Genomic DNA, 6551 nt, shown 5'->3' on the forward strand with positions numbered 1-6551 from the left:
ATAACCATTGCATCAAATTGTTGACTATTCAGATTAATTCGAAGACAAATTATTAAATCGTTGTTAGACGTACATTTTTGGGCCTTCAGAATTTGTATCTGTGTCTTTGTATAATAAATCTACAAATTTCCAACTAATTTAACTCTAAATCATTAGAGCCAGCGATGGCGAGGATTTGTCAAGCTATGCATTTGGATGGGGTCCAAGAAAGATGTCGTAGGAGGTAGTGACGACGGGTCAATTGTCGCCAACTTCAGTGGCCAGTCTTCAACGATGACGCTCGTGTGAGGCAGTGCATGTGGCGTTCCAACGTGCCTCTATGCAATCAACGACAATATGGCCTGCAAAGACCGGATCTTTGAGAGACGCATCTTCTCACACTCTTAGTTATTTTGATTATCTACTGTTGATTTCCATGTACGATTGCTCACCAGTGTCTTAATTGTCATTCCTTTACCAGTATTTCTTGTCTAATGAAAGTTGATATGGAAATCATCTTACATAATAACAGCAGATATGATAATCATGCTCAGCTGATGTATTTTTTTTTCAGTGAGTTCTGATTTTGACAGACCATGTTTCAGATTGTGTAGTTCGTGCTGACAAGATAGCATATCTCTCGAAGTATGGAGAAGGGCGTTGTTATTATGCCAAATATCTACTTGATATTTTTATGTCGGTAAGTACGAAGATATCTTTGGAAGCAAAATATAACTATATGTTTACTCTTCTAAAGATTTGAGTTGTTGATCGTCTACTCAGTCCACCGAAGAACTGTTTGCATAGTAATTGCCATATATTTTCTGTTGTAGATATTTGTATTATAATCTTTCGATTATGTTTGAGTTCACATATAATAAGAGGATAATTGATATTTAACATAAATATCTCTAGACAAGATATCATAAAATGTACCAGACCAAAATGCATCCTAAAAAAATTGAACAAACCAATTTTACTAAAATATATTTTGCAAACCTAAAAATACCGAATGTGATGTCTATGTTAATTCATAGTGGTAGGATAGGAATTCATCATACCTTAAAAAGTTTTTGTCATCCGCCAATGATACTAAACCATGTATTTCAAAAGGGATAGTTCAGCCTACTTTGGAAGAACAAAAAAGCAAGCTGCAAATGTACAATGCAAATGAAATTGTCAGTTTTGATGAAGATGTTATCGTGAAGATTAAAACACCTAATTGACGTCCGATCGTGGAGATGAAAAATAGAGGCCGTGATCGTTGAAGCTCCCACTTGGTTCCAGGTTACTCCTTTTCTAGTATCCAGTTGGTAGCCATATAATAGGAAGCACGAAAAGAGATGATTCCCGAGCTTCTCCATAGTCCGTACCCCCTGCACAAATGTACCAACATAATTCATCAAATTTACATGAGAAATGCCACCGCCAGGTTAACTCCATCCCGATCGTTCTTCGATCTCCATTCTCGTCTTTTGAAATACTCCCGCTTCGGCGCCGCCTCTCCCTCCCTTCACTCCCCCGACTCTTCCTTCCTCCCACCAAATCTACCAGATCTACGACCCTGGCCACGCGCCCACGCCACCATCTTCCCTCACGTGTTAAGCACCTAATTCAACATCTCTCTTCTGTCCTCTAGATAGTCGACGCCCTCTGCTCCGCCCTCCACCGAATTTCTCCGTCTGGCACCGATTACCCAGATCTCAAATCAGTTCACCGTGTAGTTCAGTAGTTCCCCAACTCGATCCCCGCATGTCCTTCCAGTTCCCCATCTCGTTCGGTCATTCTTCAGCTCGCACGCCTCCTTCTCGCTCGCTTTCCCCGTTTGCTCTCCATGGAGACGGCTATCATATCAAGTCTCAATCGTGTGGAGGAGGTGACCCAGGGGCCGATTCATCAATCAGCTCGCTCTCCAGATCGATGTAGAAACCTCTCTCAAACATGCTACGGACATCAAGTGCAAGACAAGGGCATTCTCGGGTTTCGTGTGGTGAACCCTGAACTTCTAGATTGCAAGTGTGTCCCCAAGAATGAATTGGAGAAGAAGTTTGATGCGCTGCTATAACAATGGATGCAGGAAAGCGAGCATGAGATAAACACACTCAATCTGCTGATCGCCCAAGTCAAGACCAACCTCACGATCCCCGAAGCCAACATGCCCCACCGTGGCACGCCATTACCGAAACGGACTCAGGGGATTTGACAGTCGGTTTACCTTCAATCTCGGGTAAAGCTTCTCCGGTTGTTTGCTTTCATGCGGGTTTTTCTCCTTTCTAAAATTTCTAATTTCTTCCTGAGTTATTTGATCCCCTCAGTTATTTATTTGATCCCTTAGATTTCATCCTCGGTTCGGCGTCTATGTGAGGTATGATTTCGGTGCCGGTGTCGTTGCCCCTGATCTCTAAGCCCTGTACCCCACCGGGAGAGAGTTGAAGCACTTTGCCGCGATGTTAAGAGCCAAAAGGCATGGTGGATCATAAATCTTTCCTTCTTGTAAGCGGAAGAAGAAGGTTCTAGAGAGTGACCTTGAGAAGGAGATTCGAGCTATCAATGAGAACGCCATGAGGTCGAGATCTATGCTGGGAGCGAGGTATATGGACTACAACTTTCTGTTTCAGGCTAACCCATAGTTATATGTCTATCTAGAATTAGATTAAGTCTTACCAATTATGTCGTTGCAAGGCTTACCGATTAGGATAGCTTCATTTGGAGCATACCGTATTAATTTATGTGTTTGGATTCTAATCTAGATTGAGTCTTACTAATTATGTCTGTATTGGATACCTGGAATCTTAATGTTATATGAATATGAGAAAAGGAACATATCCAGTTGGGCTTTTGTTGTTTACTCCCTCCATCCCATATTAAGTGTCGCAAATTTGCCCAAATATGGATGCATCTATGCCTAAAAAGCGTCTAGAAAACTTATCTTAAAGGAGTGCACAAAGATAACTTGCTATTGTGCGTCACATCCTGTTGTGTTAGAAATAAAAGGGATACATACATCTATCCCGATATGTAATATGTATCGTTGTGTATTGCATTCTGCTTCCTGTTAGTCAAACATCTTAACTCCTATAAAAGATCCTTGTGGTGGTGGTCGTACGTCACGCACCTGCCCATCTCTTACATGTGGGGCCGGATTTTCCATCTCTTCCGCCTCCCACGACGCATCTAGCTTCTCACGCCTCTCTCCCCATTCTCCCTGCAAAGGAAAACACCGTCGGCTAGGGCTCAAGCGTTGGCGGCGAACCGGCGAGGCGAGGCAGAGGAGGGTAGCAGCGGCGCTCCGATAAGAGGGTAGCGGTGCGGCTCAGGAAGGTCGACGACTGGCGTGGCTCGGGACAGCAGGCGTTGGCGGCGCGGCAGCCGAAGGTCGATGGCTCCGAAGCAGCCATCCATGGGGGATGCGGGCTCCATGGGATCTGGTTTGGGGACTGCAGGGAGGAGAGAAGGATGGAGTATAGCTGTACAGGAGAGGGAGAGGGAGGGGCGCGGTGAAGGGACGCGCCATCAACGCTGGCGGGCGGCGGCACACGGGAGAAACCGAGAAATGGAGGGGGTAAGGGGCGCCTGGCCCTGGCGGTGTGCACGGGAGGAAACAGAGGGGGAGGAAGACTTGGAGAGGGAGGAGCTGACGGGAGAGAACGGGAGATTGGATTGGGGATTGGGCACATCGGTAGCCAAAGCTCAAAAAAAAAATCGGTAGCCAATATGGGCTCTTGCCGACGGGAGACGGGATTGCTTCATTGCTTGTCACTTGCTGATCTGTGAAAGAGTTGCCTATGTATATGCTAATCAATGATGATTGGTTAATTTTTGTGAGGATTATTTGTATGGCTTCAAGTGAAAGAATTGTTTGCGAATTGGCTTTTTTAGGAAAGTTTGCAAATTGTTTTTTTAAGGCAGTTTGCAAATTGTTTGTATCAAAGACTTTGTTGCTTGTTACGGTTTACTTGTGAGTGGTAAACACCGTCCCGTACCAAAACCTGACCAGGACCAGTCATCCGTTCCAACAAAAAAGAAAGAAAGGGATATCCAAATTGTGTTTGTACATGGAAACAAACATAAAATAATTAGAATATTCAATTAACGGAAACAAACACTATGATGAAAGTGTCCATGGATGGTCATCTCCCCTCCTCCTTGATCCCAGGAAACAAACACCTCCGAATCAGAAAATTAGATCTCGTTCTTCCCGCCTTCGGAGTCGCCGCAATGTACATAGTGCCTCCTTCTCATCACCACTCCGCCCCCTCTCTCACCTTTAGAGGGCGACGTCATTAGAAAGCACACCCTAGCCTTGGCACTTCTCTACGCTCACCCATGAGGAAGTTGGAGCGTTGTGGTTGAGGTGGACATGGTTGTCGTGGATCGTGCAACACTCCAGTAGTCAGGGTCGCCAAGAAGGTGTAGTGGGCAAGGGGAGAAAGAGAAGTACGGCGAGTCGCTGGGCAACGGGCGCGATGGATCAGGCTCGGACGACATCGATGAGCTGCCAAGTACTGGGCATGATCAGATCTGTCTCGGCCCCTGCCCTTTGCCCCCTCTATATTGGTAAAGTAAAAAAATGGCATTATATTCGATACTTTCCGTTTTCTGTTTTATTTTAGAGTTAATTTCTGTAAAGTAAAAAAAGACATTAAAAAGTGATGTAGTCGAAGGTAACAGACCGCTGCCACCAATCCTTCACTAAAGCAAAAATGGTTGTGGTAAAAATAAAACAAGAGAGACTGTTGTAATTCCGTAGCGATGTAAGATGGTTCCGTAGCATCGCACGGGCATCATACTAGTTACCGTAGAAAAGGTATTATTTGGAATGATTATGACAATGATCTTGTAAAAATGATGCAAGAAATATAAGGAGTGCACAAAGATAACTCAACAATAAAGGGAAAAATATTCATCTCAATTCATTCATTAGTTCATAGGAATCAAAGAATTCATAGTTTCATACATCTCTACAGTAATAGTGTGCTAACTAAAAAAACTATGGGAAACACACAAAATACTGAAACAGACAACAGTAGTCTTGCAAAAGGGATAGGAACAATTGCTGGATATGATTTTAACAGAAGGCTCACTACCGATTTTTTCTCATAAAAAGTAGCAGCTTCCAGGAAAATGTATAAGCAGCTTATCCTTGCTGGAACTATTCCTAAGACTACTGATATGAACGAGCGCACTTTTCTTCTTAGTATTTTCTAATCAAAAACTGATTCAGCAACCATGACATCCATCCAGGCACGTTGTGCTGTTCGTCCCTTGAATCAGCACAAAGGTCTACGTCTGCCCAAATAACGAATCAATTTTTCAGAGGGTCCCCTACCATGACCGAATTCCACCCCCGCTAACCTGCAAAAAAAGCAAGCGACCAATCGATTAATCGATTGCCCCAAGAGACCACAGGATCAGCGCTAGGAACGGAAGGGGGCACCAGCCAAGCCAACAATCAGCGGGTGCTGGGCGAGCGGATCCGGTGCTGGGCCCCTCCAGATCCCTCCATCGGCACCACCTGGATCAAGAACGCCGCTGCCATCTCCAAATCCCGCCACCTAGATGCCGCCGCTGCTCTTCTCTCTAAAACAACCAACGGAGGCCTCACCCATGTCCGCCACCGCCCTCGGTTTCTTCTCCGGCGAGGTCTGGTCGCCGCCTCATCGAAGGGGGAGCGCGGACATGGCCTGTTCTCCCGCTGTCTGCTCCGAGGACGAGCCGACGAGGGCGAGCGGGGTGGGTGGTATGGGCCCACAGCGGGTTCCACAATAGTCCAGCCTCCAGCGCCCCAAATCAGTCCAGAGAAGAAAAAACCAAGGGCAACGATTCAACACAGCAACGGCAGAGATAGAAACGCGTGGACACAAAACATCAGGTTCTCCGCCCTTTAGAGGAGAGAAATATTTCTTAGATTTCATGCTTAAATTTTAGCATACTGCTATTAGACAGCGAATTGAGGTTTATTATGGTTCTAGAGCAGTTAGCTTTTGATTTGGTCTTTCTTTCACATCCTCCTTTGTTTTCCATGTATATGTTCAGTTTTAGCTACTCGGCTTGTTCTGTATTTTATCTACAGTCTATCCTCGAAAAACTCAAGTCTAATACTGTGTGTGCCGTAATATATATTTCATTGTCCTGTTGTATGTAACTTTTCTACTTAAGCAGTACTCCCTCCATTCCATAATTCTTGTCGAAATATTACATATATCTAGACACTTTTTAAGAATAGATACATTCATTTTTGGTCAAATTTGAGACAAGAATTATGAAACGGAGGAAGTAGGTGACAACGTATGTGATGTAGTATTTGAAAAGTGTGGAAGTTGGTTCTTAATTAATATAAGTGCTTGTTACCTATTAGATCTAGATGCAATGTCAGTCCGTGTTAAATGCTACTATATGATTAGATATAGTGCTTTGAGATCACACTTCTTCCTGCAGGTATATGGTGTGTTTGGTAGCCCGGGTGAATCCAGAATTCCCATCTCATCCCAGACAAGCTGACCCTAGTCAAATTGAACTGAGATTTTCACATGTGTTTGGCAGCCTGTATCTGTTGAGATATGATGAGTTGA

The 6551-nt window shown here is 44.3% G+C and overlaps 1 long non-coding RNA gene across 1 annotated transcript; it reads right to left on the reverse strand.

Moving 5' to 3' along the window:
- Positions 1-4867: 4867 nt before the first annotated feature.
- Positions 4868-5879, reverse strand: LOC106865555. The gene is made up of 2 exons (XR_001404724.2): positions 5417-5879; positions 4868-5334 (listed from the first exon to the last, which is right to left on the reverse strand). It is a non-coding gene; the product is annotated as an uncharacterized LOC106865555 (long non-coding RNA).
- Between the last annotated feature and the right edge of the window lie 672 nt (positions 5880-6551).

The sequence above is a fragment of the Brachypodium distachyon genome, chromosome 5, assembly GCF_000005505.3.
Source record: "Brachypodium distachyon strain Bd21 chromosome 5, Brachypodium_distachyon_v3.0, whole genome shotgun sequence".
Taxonomy (NCBI): domain Eukaryota; kingdom Viridiplantae; phylum Streptophyta; class Magnoliopsida; order Poales; family Poaceae; genus Brachypodium; species Brachypodium distachyon.